General features: G+C 49.8%; 1 protein-coding gene across 7 annotated transcripts in view; it reads left to right on the top strand.

Annotated features, from left to right (window-relative positions):
• Positions 1-19215, top strand: part of SEMA4D (semaphorin 4D) — a 125725-nt gene that overhangs the window by 48967 nt on the left and 57543 nt on the right. The window contains exon 1 of one of the 7 annotated variants that reach the window (XM_060409033.1): positions 1249-18240. The exons of the other annotated variants lie outside the window; for them this stretch is intronic. The gene's annotated coding sequence lies outside the window, so the exon portion shown is untranslated. Of the gene's footprint in view, positions 1-1248; positions 18241-19215 lie in introns of those variants that run through there. 7 annotated transcript variants of the gene reach the window in all.

The raw sequence follows: 19215 nt of genomic DNA, 5'->3' as shown, positions 1-19215 counted from the left end.
TCAGTGCCTACTGTCAGCAAACTCTGCTGTGTCCGGGACCGGGTCCTCCTATCGTGGAGTGTGGAATTTTTCATGGCAGCAGTGGAGCCCAGGTGGCCCTAGTGGTAAAGAACCCAGCTGCAAGTGCAGGAGACAGAAGACATGCACGTTCAGTCCCTGGGTTGGGAAGATCCCCTGGAGGAGGGCATGGCAACCCACTCCAGTATTCTTGCCTGGAAAATCCTGTGGACAGAGGAGCCTGGCGGGCTACAGTCCCTGGGGTCGCAAAGAGTCAGACATGACTGAAGCCACTTAGCATGCATGTGGTAGAGCTGTAGGCGCTGCTTTTTGCGGGGAGGGAGAGGTTGAGGGTGGTGCTGGGTGCTGGTCAGAGGCCGTGTCTGGTGGCGCTGAGCCTGTGGTGTCTGCCTGTCTCCTCAGGATGGTTCATGACCAGATGTGGGCCCCATCATCCTCACGCTGTACCCCATTCCAGGCCCCACAGAGGGTTGGCCACTGCTGCACTGGCACTCGTGTGCCCCCATCCAGCCACCCCGGCAGGTAGCGTGGTGGCCTGCGGGCTAGGCCCACTCTTGGGAGGATGTCCTGATGGGCAGTATAGTCAGGAGGTGGAAGAGGCACTCCTTTGTCAGCTCTTCTTCCCGAGCTGGTTTTGGGGCAGCAGTGCTGAGGTGTCTTGTACACATCACATCCCCGTTCACTCTCGTTGCCACCTTGCAGCCATGACTGGACCGGATGCTATGGCTCTCCCTGTTTTCAAGGTTGGATGCCGACACTTGGAGAGGCTCATGGGCTTGCTGGGACCCTGCAGGAGGGCCTGGATGAAAGGCAGCTCCCTGTTCACGACCTAGAGCCCGAGGCCCTCACCCTGTGGCTGGGCCTGTGTGATCCTTGGAGACACCAAGGGGCCTGGTCCCCTTCCCCCTCCCTGCACGTCTCTAAGGACCTTTCTCCTCGGGGACAGGAGCTCCTGGCTCCTCCCTCGGCCTGAGCCGGCCCTGCCCGTGCCCCTGAATGAGCCCACACAGGAGAACAATTGGGTCCACATTGCGGGCGCACAGCTGGCCATTGAGAGGCACGAGAATGGGGCAAGCGTGTTCCATGGCCTGAGGGAGGCTCACTGCGGCGGCCTTGTCCCACTGCTGAACGGCTCCTTGTCGTGGCCCTGGTGGACCCTGCTGCCATGGACTGTCCCAGTGGCCCCACCCAGACTGCACCCTGGAGAGCGAGGTGTCAGGACAGACCCCTAGGCAGCAGAGCTCCCTGTGAGGACAGGGTGGCTGGGCCAGACTGCGTCCTGAGCACCGTCCTCCCCCGTGACCAGCACGGGATGAGGGAGCCCGTCGGCGAGTGCGGCCCCCCGGGAGAGGTAAGGCCGCTGGGCTGGGCAGCAGGGGCTTGGCTCTTTAGGGTTTGCTGCCAAGAAGCCTAGCATTTTCTTTTCTTTTTTTCCCGATGGTATGATTTATTTCCTACTGGAGTATTCTGAGTGCCTGCCACGTGAGACCTTGTTTAACCCTCTGAATAATCAGATGACCTACAGTCATCCCCATTTCATTGACACAGAGATGTGTACAGCGAGGCCGAGTACTTAGCGCATACCAGCATTTTCTTATTATTTGTGCAGATGGGTTTTTGTTTTCTCAGTTCTCATGGCTCAGGTGAACAGGAGTGGGCTGAGTAAGCAGATAGCTGTCCTGTCCCTTGACCCGAGTGACCAGGGCCTGAGTGACTGATGACCCTTCACAAGGACCAGAGGAGTTTATTTAAGAGAAGTGCATCTGTCAGTCCAGCAGGTCAGCAAGTGTCCAGTGATTCAGGGCAGGCACTCTGCTGGCCAGGGGAGGCTCCAGGGTCCTTTTCTTGAGCAGCTGATTCAGATCCCTGTGGACAGATCATAATGTGGGCATGGGCCAGGAGTGTTCATCACCTCCCTTTATTGTTTGGAATAGCTTAGGTCTCTTCGTTTCTCTCTTTCATATGTGCTTGGTAAGTAGTGTGTGAAGGTCATGGGCCTTCAGTCCAGTATAACTTAAGTGTGTTGAAGTCCAATAACTGGGGAGGATGCTCACTATATTTTGGAGGCGTTGCTGGGCCAGGGTTGGGGGGGAGCTGGGGAGAGAGCCAGAAACACACCAGAAACTCTGCATACCAGCTTGGAAAAGCTCGGTGCTTAGGGGCCTGATAAAAAGAAACAGTGGCAGGAAAGTGCCCAGACTGAGGACTGTGGAGGGAGTTCTGAGTTTAGAATTAACATAGGAATAGGGCTGTGAATAGGGGTGCTTGTAATCCTTCCAAAATTGGGATAAAATTTGCATCTGAATGACTCATCAAGGCAAGATTGCCTTGGAATGTGTGGTTTCCTTCTTATTTTTCAGTTCCTACTACCAATCATTTGCATTTTTTATTCAACCAGCATTCTTAATGCTACCTTACGATTGCCCTCATCCTGACTTTTTCTAGCCTGGACTTCTGATTGGCATCTCCCACCCTGTCTGTCTTCATGGAGGGTGTGCAGGACTGATGGTCTCCTCTCTCCGCCACCCCCATTCAACACAGCACCCACGTGGACACCTGGCTCTCAGGCCAGCTGGCTAACTCAGCCCTCATAGGCAGATAAGTCTTGTTTGGACTTCCCAGGATATAAAATATATATATCTTAGTTATTTTTCAGTGTCAAGAAATTAGGAGACCACCTAAAATTCTAATTTTTTTCTAGGAAAAAAATCAAAAGAGTTACACCTATTCAGTACTGAATGGCTGTAGGAGTCTGCAAGTCCCTAAACATGTTCACATTCTAATCCCTGGACCCTGTGAATATGGTAAAGGGATTTTGCAGATATGATTAAGTTAAGATCTTGAGATAGGGAAATTATTCTGGTTTATCAGCTGCTGCTGTTGCTACTGTTTAGTCACAGTTGTGTCTCTTTGTGATCTCGTGAAAGTGAAAGTCACTCAGTCACATCCAACTCTTTGCAACCCCGTGGCCTGTACATACAGTCCATGGAATTCTCCAGGCCAGAATACTGGAGTGGGTAGCTTTTCCCTTCTCCAGGGGAATCTTCTCAACCCAGGGATCAAGCCCAGGTCTCCTGCATTGCAGGAGGATTCTTTACAAGCTGAGACACAAGGGAAGCCCAGGAATACTGGCATGGGTAGCCTGTCCCCACTCCAGCGGATCTTCCCAACCCAGGATTGAACTGGGGTCTCCTGCATTGCAGGGGGATTCTTTACCAACTGAGCTCTCAGGGAAGCCCTTGTGACCTCATGGATAGACCCTAAATGTAATCATGAGGTTCCTAATGAAAGAGTATGCTGTTGGTATAGGGGAGGAAAATGTCTCCTCTACTCCTCAGTTCTGTATGTGGGGCCTGTGAATTAAACTGACAACAGATTAACAGGGGAAAATGCATATCACATTTAATGTTGTTATATGCACAGAGGCTTCACACAAAAGAAGTAAAAACCCCAAGAAGCAAGTAGGAATCGTGGTCTGGGCACGGGTTGGAAAAGAATTTTCAGATATGAGGCAGAAGGAGAGGAGAATACAGTTTATTAGAATGGGAGATGCTGTTAGAACAGCGGGCCAGCTCAAGGGAGAACCAACATTGAACAGGGGTCCTTAGTTCACATTTATACCCAGGGTACAAGGAGTGGGATTGGGGTCTTGCGGGTCGTTTGCTGATTGGATGAGGCTTGTATACTTGGTGGGGGAAGAGTAGGGCAAATACGTTCTCCCTAGGGTAGGAGGGGAGATGGGTTATACTGTTCCGTTAATAGTTACAACATGGGGGAGGGGAGGACGATAAGGGTCTGGTTCTTCCATTCCTGCATTCTAAGACCCTCTTGGTTTTATCTGCTCTTTCCTCCTTGGGTCACCACATTCCTTCCTTTCCTTATTTTTAGGGCCAGTGTTTTGGCCCCTTTTGATACCCTGCTCATGTCTAACAATCAACCGATTTCCCTTCTCAGGCATTTGGGAACCCAGTCTCAAAGGAAAAGGGGCATTGATTGGTCTGACTTCTTCAAGCTGTACAGGGGTGTCATGGGGTTCTGGGTTCCTTTTGCCTGCTCTCTGTCAGGGTGCATTTATGGAGGGAGCTGAGAGTCCATGGAATGATAAGGTGACTTGTTTCAGCATTGTCTGAGTGTTGGTCAGGGAATATTCTTGTCATACTACCACTTGGAGATTTGTTGTATTCTGGAAGAAACAAACTTAACAAGAAAGTTAAAGGTATGTGGCCCAAAGATTAATAGAAGTAGAAAAGCTGCTCAGGGGCTAGCCAGGAGAACCAGGCCCAGACCTTGGTTTGTGACGTTAGTGTTTCTCTGGGTACGAGAAGAGGCAGGAATTTGGGCTTGTAAAACCTTTACCTGCAAACATCAGGCAATCTGAAGGCTGGATCTTCTGGGTTCTTCCCAGAGCACAGAGTGCCTTATTTCTGACCTCCACCCTGAACTCCTTTCAGGACTTGTTGAAGGTCAGCAGCTTGCAGTGGTCATGATGTAATCTTTGTAGAGGCAGCTGGCAGGTGCCAGCTTCCAGTCAGCAGGGTCCCTTCATAGCCACATATTTGACCATGCTTTGGGGGCATTTCATGGCTATTACGTACCATGGTGCTGGGAAGGCTCATTCTCAGGTTTAACAAAGATTCCATTGACAGGTCACTCAGTGAGCTGTTAATTGGACCAGGCCTTGCGAGTAGCAGAAATCTCTGGACCATACCTGTCTTACTAGCCTCTTGGTGCAGGAAAATATTCCCTCTTGTTGCTTCTTCCTATTTCTAGAGTTACATTATTACAGTCATTGATCTCATATGGAACTGCATATCAGCATTTTATCACAGGATCAGTCACACATTTGGTAACGTAAGAAACAATCTTCTGAAACAAGTGGCATAGAGAATAATACAGCTAGCGGTTATTAGTAAGGTCACGAGTAAGAATTATAAGTCAAGAACTTCCATTAGGTAGAGTCCAGTATACCCCAGGTCATCTGACTTTGTTCGTCAAATGACTATAGGCTGGTGTTAATCTCCTGGTTGTACATCATGGAGCATCTGATCTTTATCCAAAGATTGGTTACTGAGATAAGCTTCAAAAACAAACTTAGAGTGTCCTTTTTAATAACTTAATTAAATTTTTTAGCAATATAACTTAACAACAAGGAACTATCTCAGAAGTGAGTCTTAGTAAACACTAGACCTTAGTTAACAATACTAGAAACTTAGTTTAAGAATTAACAAAACTTAATATTCACTGAAACATAATTTTTTCATTATGAGGGCATTAACCCTGTAGCCAGGGAAGGCTTTAACCCATAAAATAAAAATGAGGTTTGTCAGGGAGCCAGGAAAAGCCAACTGGCCGTTTTGGATTTCCCATAGCCCTGACTCTCTGATTTACAGCTATCATTCACCCATTTTTAATTCCCTGATTTAGGAGTAGACTGTTGCTATGTTTTAAGGACATCAGAATAGCAAAAATCTAACAGGGAGGGTTTATTTTTTTGTAGAATGAACTTTTATATGTACCATAATCTTAAGTAATACTTATTTACTTTTCCAAAGTAACAAAAGATTTTAAAAACAAATATAAATCTCTTATAGGCAAAGAAATTCATAATCTGTTATCAAAAGCTTCCTTCTAAGAAAACTTTGTTCTCTTAACGTAAAGTAGACTAAATTCCAGTCTGTTACCAGTGTACCAGATAATGAGCAAACAAAATTTGTTTATCGCTTAATCTTAGAAAAGGCTTTTCTATAAATCTTGAAGTAGCAGTATTCTTGCAAAGGCATCAGAGTGAAACCATAGAGGCATGTTTAAAATCTAATTAAACTGCAGTTGACAAAGTAACTTGGTCATTGTTATGACTTGTAACACTTTAACATGTCAACTAGAATTATAACTTACAACATTTTACCAGGACATACCAGATTTTCAAGAATTTCACATAATTTCTAGGATATCTATATTAGTAACATCAACCATACAATATAACCTGAGAAGATTCATCACTCCTCTAAAAATACTTCCCATGTAATTTAACATGTCACATGAACTCAGAAAATAGTTTAATAGCTCTTTGGGATATCTCAGGGGCAGTCTAGAGATTGGTGAGCATACATACCAGTGACAATTTCTAAAAAAAATTCTAAAGAACATCTCAGGATGGCGTCAAACATTATTCATTAGTAGTCCAAAATCTCTAGTTTCTCTGTAAGAGGAAGTTAGTGTTTAGTAATGAATGTTTCAGAATCTTACTTTATTTGGAAATGACCTAGCTATTCAATAAACTTCTGTCACTTAGTTTAGGACAACCCTAGAAATTCAGGTTACCAAAATCTAGAGAGACTGTTTCAGACAGTTGTAAAATATAATTATTCTTAATAGAGTTTAAGATGATGCTGTGAAAGTGCTGCACTCAATATACCAGCAGTGGCCACAGGACTGAAAAAGTTCTGTTTTCATTCCAATCCCAAAGAAAGGCAATGCCAAAGAATGCTCCTACTACTGCGCAATTGCAGTCGTCTCACACTGTAGCAAAGTAATGCTCAAAATTCTCCAAGCCAGGCTGCAGTAGTATGTGAACCATGAACTTCCAGATGTTGAGGCTGGATTTAGAGAAGGCAGAGGAACCAGAGATTAAATTGCCAACATCTGTTGGATCATTGAAAAAACAAGAGAGTTCCAGAAAAACATCTACTCCTACTTTATTGACTACTTTTCTTTAGGCCAATTAAATTAGAACTCATTTGCAACTTCAGGAGTATTATTTAAAAAACAAAAACAAGAAAAGACACACACTAAGACATACAAAAATCCATACAGACAGTTTTCCGCTTGAGATTTAAAATTTCTCTTTGACCCACCCCCCAACCCCACTTTTTTCTTCTTTTTTTTTTTTTTTTTTTTGTAGTTCTAATTTGCTCAAGCTTGAGGTCTCAGGCAAAGTGAGCTGTGTATTTCAGGAACATGGAAAGGGTTAACTCCAAGCTTTTTCCTAGGGAGCCTTTTTAACAAGCTAGTTGTTTTTTTATTGCATATGCGAAAGGAACCGGTTTTGCAGTTTCCAGTAAAAAAATTCATTTTAACCACTTTTCTCTGGGGTCTAAAGAATATCATGGCCAAATTGTGTCAAAAAGTCATCTTTCCTTTCTGTAGTCATAGTTTTATACCTAAATTATAGACCAAATAGTGCTCAAATTGACTCTGATATCAGGGGCAGATCAGCTGATAAAAATACTGGATCGTTCCTCCAGGGGGAAATGAGATCTTTGTCCCATCAGAAGAATCTGAAGGGTGAAGGGAATTTGCAGGAGTAGGGGAAGCTTCACCTGAGAGAAAAGCATAGTTAGAAGGGGATTCTTTAGAATGTTAGGAGAGTTTCTGATCCTTCAGCCTTTTGAAGATAGGAGAAGGACCTGGACCAAAGGGACCCTCAGAATCCTTTCCTAGAGATCGTGTGGATATGAAAGGCTGATTAGGGTTCATCCAGGAAATCTGATGGAGAGAAACGGGGGGACAGGAGATAGGGAGGCAACAGAAAGACACACGCAGCGTGAGTCCCTCAAATCTGGATTCTGACTGAGGGCTGAGTGTAAGGAAATACTGAGTCCTTTCCCTGCTTTTGACAAAGGCTAGTGTGCCATTCAGAGGCCCAGTTTGTATTGGGGCCAGGCCTTTTGCAGGGTCAACATTTTCCAGTTTCTGAGAATATAGCCAAGGGGTGAGTCTGAGAGAGGCTTCTGGGATGTATCAGAACCCACTCTTAGCCTACCTGCTGTAGAGTGGGGGTACTGAGAGTCACTGGCTGATGGAAAGGTGTCCCTTTGGTCCCAGTGATCTCTCCGTGCTACGAATGGCATAAAAATGACCAACTGTCCCAACAGTCACATCTGACAGTGAGAGCTGACCTCTGAGAACCATGTGGCTAAGGCACCATGTGACCCAGGCAGAGAAAGAGATTCCTGGGAGCAACTGGGTGACTCACCATTTGGCGACTCCCTGAACTGTGGAAGGCTCTCTTGAAGGTTCAGGGCAACACCTAGGCTCCGTAAATCAATCTGGACCGAAAGGGAAGAAGTGAAAGTGACAGGGAAGAAGGCTGAGGAATCCGCCTTACAATCCTATCAGGGAGGCGGTGGCCAGGGGACAATGGTCTCTGTTTTGCTTCAACCACTATGTGCCTGACAGGGTGCACGGAAGTTGTCTTGCTAGGGGCGGATGCGCTGGTGGCCTGATCCTTTCGGTGTCCCTCTTATCCTCACATGGGAGTCTTCATGGCACTCTAATGGCTTTTAAGTACCTGACCTGTGCCCACACAATATTGGTTGGCCTAGTCCTCGGTTGGAAAGAAGACACAGGAGAGACCCTCACCTGTTTGGGAGGCAGCTACTGGGACGCTGTAAGCAGTGGGGCCTTTGAAACACACCAGAGGGTAACCCTGGCCAGAGATCCTCAGTTGCTTCCATAGCGCTTGCCTGTTCGCAGAGGGTCTCTATAAGAAAGGAGAAGTGAGGAGGTGGGGAAGAGACCCCAAGTTCCCCGTACAGGGCACCAAAAATGTCATGGTCCAGGCGCAGACTGGAAAAGAATTTCCAGACATGAGGCAGAATGAGAGGAGAATATAGTTTGTTAGAGTGGGAGATGCTGTTAGAACAGCGGGCCAGCTCAACGGGGAACTGACATTGAACAGGGGTCCTTAGTCCACTTTTATACCTAGGGTACAAGGAGTGAGATCAGGGTCTTGTGGGTCATTTGCTGATTGGATGAGGCTTGTATACTGGGTGGGGGAATAGTAGGGCAAATATGTTCTCCCTAGGGTAGGACAGGAGACAGGTTATACTGTTCCATTAATAGTTACAACATGGGGGAGGGGAGGGCAGTAAGGGTCTGGTTCTTCCATTCCCGCATTCCAAGACCCTCTCGGTTTTATCTGCTCTTTCGTCCTTGGGTCACCAGAGTAGGCTTGGGGCTTATGTATCATTTTAACAAAGGGCAGTCAATTTTAAAGTGACAAGACAAAAGAAAGGGGGGTTGGGCTCCTGGGGACAATAAATTGTGGGAAGATGACTAGGAAGCATATATAGGATGCTTAGTAAGGTTAATTATGCAGACTCAGTGTCATCTCTGGTATACTTTTACAGAGAGAATTTATGTCCTGCTTTTAGGCAATTGGAGGAGGGCAGGGAACTCTTCTTGCATCCGCTGTTCTCAGTTGCCTTCAGCTCAGAAGAATCCTTATGCCCAGGTAGCCTCTTTGTCCTGTACTCTTCACTGTCTTTATACTAGAGGAGTGAGCCTGGAGCCAAGGAAGGCAGGAGGCGTCTGGAAGCTGGAAAAGGCTAACAGTTTTCCACTGAGCCTTCTGAAGGCATGCAGCCAGCTCTTCCATTTTAGCCCAATGAGTCCCATGTCAGATTTTTGATCAGCAGTTGCGATAACAAATTTATGCTGTTCTAAGCCACCAAGTTTTTAGTGAAACTTTACGGCAGCCATACAGAACCAATGTAGGTCCCTCAAGCAGCCATAGAAAACCCATGTAGGTCCCTTAAGACGTGGTTTTGTGCTCAAAGTGTTGCAGAGAAGAAGCCAGTTCTGACTCCATGTTGGGACTGTTTGTTTGACTCGATTTTCGTTGCTTTTGTTATTACAGTCATACATAATGGCCTACCTCAGAGGACCCTGCCCCTCTGCCTGACTGTAAACTAAAGTGCCTTTGTTCAGCTCATAGATAATCTGACCATGCCCACCTGTGAATAGCTACACCAAAAAGAAGAGATTAACACACCCCTTCCAAAGGCTGGCCAGTCCCTTGGAGATGCTTTGAGAGACTGATGACCCTTTCACTTTACTTCCCACTGCCTCTCCCTCTCCAGTCTGCCTTTTGACTTCACTTCCTTATTGCTTCTTTCTCTCTTACTGTACTAAAGAACCTGGTAATCCAGACCCAGACAAGATGGTTACCCTGAGACACTAGTCTGCCGTCTTCGCAGCCAGATGGCTTTCTGAATAAAGCTGTTTTCCTTGCTCCAGCACCTTGTCTCTCAGATTCACTGGCCTGTCGTGTGGTCAGCGAACGAGCTTGGACTCGGTAACAAGAGGAGTTTCACCGTCACTTAGAGAGGCAAGATAAATGAAACCGTTACCAAGCAGCAAAGAAAGTGTAAAATTTAGTGTGAAACTACATCATGTCACCTGGCGGGCCTAAGCAGATATAGCTTGTGCAAACTCAGAGGGCTGTGGAGGGCTGAGAATGTGCCCGCAGGACAGAACTCTGCTGGTACTCCTGCCGGCCTGGCCTGGAACTTTGCATCACCTTCTAGACCACGGGTGCTGCAGGGGTTTGGGAAGCTCAGAAGGGAGTGTCAGTCGCTGGCTTGCAAAGGATATGTGCGTGCATGCCAAGTCACTGTAGTCGTGTCCGACTCTTTGTGACGCCATGGACTGTAGCCTGCCAGGCTCCTCTGTCCATGGGATTTCCCAGACAAGAATACTGGATTGCCATGCTCTCCTCCAGATTTGGCAGGAGGGTTGCCATGCCTTCCTCTAGGGGATCTGCCTAATCCAGGGATGGAACCCACATGTCTTATGTCTCCTGCATTGGCAGGTGGGTTCTTAGCACTGAGCTACCAGGGAAGCCCTTTGCAGAGGATAGTAGGATTCAACGGAGGGGGGAGGAGGTGGTGTGTCTGGGGATTGGTAGGGTGGGAGTAGGAAGTGTGTTGGTGCTCTGCCAGACCTGAGCTGCACGGAGAGGGCAGGAGCAGTCATCTCCTGTCCCTTCCCAGGGACCCGACCAGGCGTGCGCTGTGCATGCGACACTCGTGCGTTCAGGGCCAGGTGAGCAGCCGTGAGCCCTGGGCTCGCGATACACAGAGGACAGGGGACAGTGTGAAGGAGGAGTGGCTTCCCCATGCCTCGTTGCTGGCTGGGTGACTGCTGGTTTCAGGAGCCTCACAGCCTGGCTCTGGGTTAGCCACTCCCCCGACCCCGCACCCGCAGGCTCCTGGTCCCGGCCTTGCCGCTGGTTGGATTATGTCCTGTCACAGGTGTCCTGTGTGCCCTTGCCCTCAACACAGTTGAGCTTCTGCATGGCCAACTGACCTTTTAATTCAACGAACTGTCCCTCTTGGACTTTAGATCTGAGCCCCTTCTTTTGCTGTGGCTCAGGATTTGGAACACATCTGTTCCAGCTTATGTATTTCCACTGGGTTCAGCATCTTAGCCCCACAGTGGGGCCATGGGTTTTGAGAAGCATCTGTGCAGCTCTAGTTTAGCTTTGTGTAAGCAAGGCCAACGGATTCATTTCCTTTATGGATGTTTTTAATCTTGTTCTATGACAGTTCCTGAAAGTTAGAGGCTCTGAGTATTTCGCCAGCTCCCCCTCCCTATCCTACCTATTCTTACTGGATTGGGTCTGCAGTATGTTGTACTCTGGACTTTGTGAACTTGGATTTTGGTAGAAGTGCCTTCTCTGGGTTGGAATTTGACTATCCTCTTAGCTGTTTGTATGAGAGAGGTGGGTTTAATGCAGGAACAAGCTTTTGGAAATGGTTATAATTTCCACCAGAGGTGCTGTTGACTTTGTCCCTTTGCACATAAAAATTGCCTTAGAAACTTTTTCTAGACCTTGTTAGTTGCTCAGTTGTGTCCGACTCTTTGCAACCTCAGAGACTGTGTAGTCTGCCAGGTTCTTCTGTCAGTGGGATTTTCCAGGCAAAATTACTGGAGTGGGTTGCCCTTCCCTTCTCCAGAGGGTCTGCCTTACCCAGGAATCGGACCCGGGGTCTCCTGCATTGTAGGCAGATCCTTTACTGTCTGAACCACCCAGCACCTTGCCCTGAGGGAAATCTTTCCCAGCAAACCACGAGAACTGTGACCTCCACCTTTTAGCCAACAGTGTCTGTGTGTAATACAATTGCCAGCTCTGACCCTGGTCTCCAGGGTTCTCAGTCATCTCTTACTTTATTTCAGAACACACAGATGCACACCCCCATACCCCCACACACTACACATACCACCCACACAGACGTGTATTCCAGCTGACCGAGGGTCTCTGTCAACCTGGAGCGTGTGGCCGGGAGTTCTTGGTGGGGAGAGTGAGCCTCAGTCCACAAGGTGGCCAGAAGCTTCCTGCTGACATCCTCACTTCTTGCAATCTCCAGGAGCTTGACTGTCACCAGGACCGTGGTCCCCTGACCCTGCCTGGAACTCAGCTTCCCCAGCTGGTGGTGGGGATGGGGTAGCTATGGAGTGGGAACCAGTGGACATGGGACAGGCCTGGCCGGCTGTGCAGGCTATCAGAGCCCACTTTTCAGAAGTGTCGTTACGTCTCCCGGCCAAGGTCTGCCCCATCTTGGAGCTCAGACGGTTAGAGACGGCTCCCACGGTGATCATGCATGGCAGTGCTATGTGAGTTCTCCACCTGCAGATGTCTGTTCTGGTGGAGTGAGCCTGGAGGGAGGGCCGAGTCAGTGGGGGCAGAGGTTCTAGAAGGGCGGGGGCTCCTGGTGCTCCCGTGCTGTCTTGGGTGCTCCCAGATGCCCCCCCACCCACCCTCACTTCTCTCCTCGTGCAGGGCCGCTGTTCTGCCTCCCCTGTCACTTTCCTGTCCTGGAGAGAAGAGGCGTGGAATGATTGAGGGCTGAGTATCCCTAGATGCTGGTGTTTTCTCGTTAGTTCCAGCTCTGTACACCTTTGAGTGACTGCCTTGTTGGCTCGTGGCACCCCTGGGTGCAGTTGCAGTGCTGGGTGGTGATGGTGTCACTGGCTGGGCCACCTTGGCGGGGCGGCAGGTTGGGGGTGTCTGAGGCATATTCACTGAATATCCCTGCTGCGGGATATAATTGCACTGTCTGTATGGGTATCTCACGCTTGCTTGGTCAGTAGATGTCTCGGGTGCTTTCCTCCTTTGGCTTGTGAATAATGCTGCCCTGAATGTGGGTGTGCAAAACCTGTTTGAGACCTCGCTTTCAGTACATTTGGGTGTATAAATGGAAGTAGAATTAAGAGATCATGGGCAATTCTGTATTTAATTTTTTGAGGACCCTCCATCCTGTTTCCTATAGCAGCTGTGCCATTTCGCATTCCCACCAACAGGGCACTAGGGCTCCGGTTTCTCCACTTTCTCACCAATGCCTGTTTTCTGTTTGTTTTTGTTTTTATTGTAGCCATCCTAAGGAGTCTTTGCTTTAATTAGAGCCTCAATTTGGAAACTCACCTAATTTTCACGTGGTTATTAAGTATCATTCTGCAACATCAAATCCAACTCTATTTTTCAGGCCCTACAGATCCCCAGAGGGCATCTCAGGGAGAGCCTTACCCAGAGGAGGGAGAGCCAGAGGCCAGTTCTGCCTCTTTTACTTTATTTCCTCACCCCCACCCCCCACCCGCCCTTGTGTTCTATAAAAGAACCTGGCATCCAGACCCCATAAGATGGTTATCTTGAGAGATTAGTCTGCCTTCTTGATCTGCCAACCTTCTGAATAAAGTCATATTCCTTGTCTCAACACCTCTCTTGGATTCACTGGCCTGTTGTGTGGTAAGCATGGCAAGCTTGGACTTGGTTAACATTTGGACCTGGCCATGGGCTGGCTGGGGACTGTGCTCCAGGACGTGGTTGAAAAGGACACTCTGCTGACAGTTCTGGGACCTTTCAGGTTGAGAAAATCAGGCTGACCTGTGTTCTGGAGCTTCACTCTTGGCAGGACCGCTCCTCGCCCATGTGCTGCCCTCAGCAGCCCCAATGTGAGGCAGGAGGGTGGCACCCATGGGGGCTCTGCCCGCCTTGGCCTCCACTCTCACCCAGTTCCATGGTCTCTGCTGCATGTGGGCAGGTATGATGTACTTGTGTGCACGTGTGTGTTTGGTCCTTTTGAATCTGTGTCTGTGGCCTCATGTTGCTCTTGGGGTCCCCTGTGGGTGGGCAGACAGCTTTGGTGGGAGCTCTGTGGAGGGTGTTTGCAAGCTCTTGCCTGGGAGGCTGTTTAGAGCCCCCTGGGGGTGGGTTGGGGGGACAGGCTCTGCAAGCTGCTGGAGATCCGGTAGAGATGGGACAGCACCCTGTTTCCTGAGGTCCTTCTCTCATCTGAGCAGGACTCAAGTTCCTCATCCTCACCCCAGCACCAGAGTTCCTCCCGTGGGAATGAACTGTCCCTGGGAGACTAAGGACCTGCAGAGGTAAGGTCTGAGCTGTGAGCAGAGGCCACCTGCTGTTCCTTGTAGCTGCTGGAGAATTCTCAGGGCAGGAAACAGCATGGGAGCCCTGAGGGGGCCACCCGGCTGTGCAGGGGCCTGGCCAGGGCTCCTAGGTGAAGGGGGCAGAGCTGGCCGGGGACGTGGGAAACTGAACCTTGGAGCAGGCAGGACCTGAAGAGAGGAAGCTGGTAGCCATGGTCTCAGGGGTGACTTGGCATGGTGTGTGTGCTCCAGTCTTCACACTTTGCGCTTACCTGTCCTGGGCTGCACCGCTCAGTCCTCTTTCTCTTGGTTGCACATTCTTGTTACTAGAGAGGACACTGGAGGGTGTTCACTTACATATTTTAGTGTTCCACTCACTAAGGTGGTGTGACTTCGTCTCCTCAGGTCTGGGCTCCCAAGTGCCCCCACGGTCTCTGCCTGGCTCCCCAGGTGTGAGAAGCACTACCCAGAGCAGCATGGGGAGCTGCCTGGTTGGCACTGACCGCACTCAGCTGGCCCTGCCCTCTGATTCTGTCTTGTTTGCACAGAGTCCATGGGCATCTGCATCTGGGTCCTTGGTTGACCGTTGATCAGGGCTTTCTTCCCCCTGGACCACAGTGTTACGGGAACGGGGCTGTGGGTTGGGTCTGCCTCACATGTTAGGGTGGAGGAACAGAGAACTGAGACGCTGGGGCAGCTGTGCGTGGCCTGTTCCTGGCTGTCGGGGACGGCTCTGTGCCAGCCCTTCTCCCATTATGGACTCTAACGGCTCTTCATCTCTCAGGGGCTCTTAATGCAACCACTGAAGACCTTGGTGATCCAATGGCAGCCACCTCCAAGATTGGTGAGGGCTGTTTGATTTATAGTCTCTGAGAGCGTTCTCGCTGAGAGCTGCAGCTGACTTATCCCAGTGACTGAATGTTTTAGAGTTAAATCAGTGATTACTGAGCCACTGCAGGTGTCCAAGGCACCTGGCAGCTGTGGGCACTGCTCCCACTGTCCCTGTGTGGGCCTCACTCCCGTGCATGGGCAGAGCCAGAGGCTGCCTGTCCTTGCTTGGATTTTACAGGCTGGCTCTGGGCAACCCTGACTGCCCTCCTCCTCCTTTCCATGGATCCTCTCACTCTTTATGTTGGAATATGAATGTTTGGCTGCTGAAGGAGGCAATTGCTCACGTCAGTAACACCTATCCCCAGATGTCCTTGGGTAAGCAGGTGCAACCTGGCAGGGTGACATCTTTTAGGACAGGATGTGAGAGTCACAGGCCAAGACCAGAGCAGCTCAGAGGTGTGTAGAAGTGGTGGGTTTCCTCAGACTTTAAGGACAAAACTCTTTCCCTCTCTGATCAGTTTCTTTGGGAAAAATTGTTGTAGAAAGAGCAAAATATGAAACTTGGCAAGAGTTGTTTTTCTTGCAGCTGTTGCCCCTGGCAGGATTAGGCAGCTTCACTGCAACGATCTTGTTAAAGGCTTAGTGAATGGCTCCAGGCATTCCGTGGTAAATTTTAATGTCATCTCTAATGTGAGTGGGTATCATCTATCATGCTGAGCGGTGTGACAATAATCCACGTACTTTTAGTCCAGCTACATCTGACAGCGCAGACTCTGAGGGGCTGAGGGGTTAAGTGGCTGGCCTGGGGTCACACAGCTGGTAAGGGGACCAGAGCTCAAACCCAGGCAGCAGGGCCCAGCACCCAGACTGATTTATGTCCCTCCTGGTGGGTAAATGGATGGGGCCGACTTGATGGGGCAGCACAGGTGGGGCCTGGGATGGTGGATGCAGTGTGACACCCAGAGATGGAGACACGAATAACCAGGGCCAGACTGGGGACTTGAAAGTGCAGATTCTAGTCTGGCTGAGGATGGAAAGTGCTGGAAAGCCACCCCACGGATGGCAGAACCGCACTCCTGGGGGTGCTTGGGACCACCTTCTCCTTTGCCTGGGGGCAAAAGGACTGAAAGAATCTGGAGAAACTGTTGTTGTTGTGAAATGACATGATTGTTTTGTAAGAAAAGGACTGAAAAATGCCTTTCCTAATGCAAAAAAATTAGAAGATGCAGACTAGTCCGAAGAAGATAATGAAAGATGCCCCTGAACTGAGCACCGCCCATACCTGGCCCCCCTCCTCTGCCTACAACAGGCAGTCATGGCCAACATGCTAGGGGCCCACAATCAGGTGCTTGGCCCCAGCGAGCTCACCTGTGGAGACAGGTAATGCTGCCCTGTTGGGATCAAGGAGTGAACTCCAGCCTGTGCTTGGAGCCGCAGTGCTCACACCCTTTTGGGTGTGAGCCTTCCTGGCAATTTCTTTACATGAATAAGCTTACATTTAAGTGCTGTTTTATTCTCTCTTTTGCATTTAATGATATATTGTGTTTATCTGTACTTGTCAACAAGCGTTAACTTGATGGTTTGTGCTGCCTGCAGAGCGTGCTATAATGTTTATTTAGCCAGTTCCTGATGAGCGTACATTTAGATTCTGAATTTTTACTTTCATTAAAGTGATGTGGAGATAAACACTCCTGGCCTGGCATCCTTTTGAACTTGTAGGATTGCTGAGTCCAAGGAAACCCGTGTGGCAGAGCTTGTCAGACTCCTCCAGAAAGCCAGGCCAAGCTCCGCCCTCACCAGTGAATGATAGCTGTTGTGGATCCCCTGGCCTGGGATGATAATGATCCGTGGGCCTTGCTGCTGGCCAGGTGCCAGCTCTTGCCAGGGTTGGGATGGGGGGGGTGGGGAGGCTTTGCAGCCTGGCAATAGGAACCACCAGGGAAGCAGTAAATTGTTTCCCACTAGAGACTGAGGGGCTTCTAGTTCACTGACAGTGGGTTCCCTGCAGGAGTGAGGGGTGGAAGGGAAGGGGGGTTACCCAGTGTGGCTCTTCTTGGCTTTTAGAGATAGAAGAGAGATGCCCCAGGGACCTGGCAGGGTAGAGGGCTGGGAAGAAGGGGGTGGGCTGGACAAGCTGGAGCAGGCGCTTCAAGTTTCCAGCCTGCAAGTTGGGAGAGCCTTGTTACATGTGTTCTAGCCTCGGAGTAATCCCCAGCCCTGTGGCTGAAATGTTTCTAGAAACTTCCGTCACCTGTGGATGCTTTAGATGGGGCTGCCACCCAAGCCTGCAACCTGTCCTGGGCAGTCAGGCAAGACCATTTCCCCATGCAGAGCTACCCACTGGGTGCTCCCCTCTGAGCATGGGGTGAAGCAGCAACTTTCCCAAGCTTTTGTAATGACAAAGTTTTTAATGAGGTTGTATCATCAGTTGAGTCTTCAGAATGTCCTGTCTGAGACAACTTGACACTGAACAGAAACCGCATTCTTTTGAGAATAAAACTAGTGTCACTGTTCATTCACTCTGCAGACTGCAGTTTGTGTAAATTATTTCATTTCACTCTTACGCCTTTCTCTTAAGCTAGCAAGAGAAAATGGGTAGTGTGCACTCCTCCTTGGCCTAGTTAGCAGAGAGCATTTATTTGGAAAGGGCTTGCTTCCTTGACTTCCCTGGGGAAAGGCATCATCCGGAGGCAGGAACAAGTGAATGGCCTGGAGATACAGATGCAGGCATCCTCAGCCAAAACCATCTTTTCCAAAGTGTCTGCTGGACTCCTGACTTGGAACGAGTTGAGATTTTGATAAGAAACTAGATTTAAAAGAGCCCAGTTAGGCCCAAAGGTGTTTGCTAATGCCTTGTGGTCTACCTGGGTCAGGTGCTCCAACTTGGGGTGGGGAAATTTGCACTTTGCAGCCCTGAGGAGTGGTGAGGGGATGTGGGGAGCAGGCATAGCATCAGACAGTGGGATTCGGACACTTGACCCCACCGGTAGACACTGATGTGGCTCCTTGGTGTTTTTATCTGCGAATATCTGATGATGATTGTGGTTGCTGGAAAGAGGAATCCCTGTGAGATGTTGGTACATTCCTGGGGTCATAGGTGGCCTGACTCACTCCCTTATTGACCCCACCCCCAGAAGGTTCAAGCAGTGATGATGGGGAAGTCAGCGCTTCGCTGTGCATCTGCTTGGCTTCTCACAAGTGACGCGAGTGAGGCTGAGACTAGAGGTAACCAGAGGGGTAGGGGGTGGCTGCTGGTGGGGTGGGGGAGCTGCCTGCAGGCCTGCATCAAGTGCTCTGGTCCCTGGGAGCTGGGGCCACCCTGGCTATCGGTACCATGGGAGGCACTGCTTACTGGGCCTACGATGGATGACTTCCACTCCCGGGTCCCTCTGTATCAATTTCCAGAGCCAGAACTTTGAGCGTCTAGAAGGGACCCTGAGGCTGAGAAGGATGCTGAGGGACTGATGGAAGAAGGTAGGCCGGGCAGAGCCAAGCCCTTCCTAAGGGAAGCCTCATTGGCTGCTGACAGGGTCAAGGATCAGGACAAGAATTCTGCTTTTCTGGGCCCCCACAGGAAGCCCGTGGTTGGAGGTTTTCTGCTCTTCCGGGAGTACTTCCTCCCTGGGGATGGCCATCACCCCACACTTGGAGGCAGGGCTGGCATGAGTGCTGTCAGGGTCCCAGTGCAGGGGGAGCATGGTCCTGGTGGAGGGGGAGCCATCCCCGACAGAGAGCAGCCAGTGCCTCAGTTCCCTCCTGTCTGGAATGAAGGGCCAGAGTCTCGGAAACTCGGAGGACTCACAGGGTTGACATTTGCGCAGCTCCGAGAGCCATGCCTGGCGTCTGGCCCAGGAGTCCCACCCTCTCCTCTGCTGCCCAGTGCCCACCTGGGCAGCTGCAGGTGTGGCTAACCCCCGTAACTGTGCCCAGACTTGGCCCTCAGAAGGTGCTCACAAGCTAGCCTGAGCCCCTCTCTGTGTCTGGCGTGCAGTGACTCGGGTGTCCCCAGCAGGAACCTGATGGTGGCACTGAGTGTAGAGCCCAGAGGGAAGCTGTGGCAGTGGGGGTGGCAGCGTCCTGAGCCTGTGACGGCTGGGATCATAAGGAAGTGCCTCTGTGGGAAGTGGCGCCCACACTGCCCACGGGCATCTGTCTAGACCATGTCCTCCTGTGTGGTCACAGGGAAAGCAGAAGTGCCTG

The sequence above is a fragment of the Ovis aries genome, chromosome 2, assembly GCF_016772045.2.
Source record: "Ovis aries strain OAR_USU_Benz2616 breed Rambouillet chromosome 2, ARS-UI_Ramb_v3.0, whole genome shotgun sequence".
In the NCBI taxonomy this organism is placed as follows: domain Eukaryota; kingdom Metazoa; phylum Chordata; class Mammalia; order Artiodactyla; family Bovidae; genus Ovis; species Ovis aries.
This window is presented reverse-complemented; position numbering and strand designations above follow the sequence as displayed.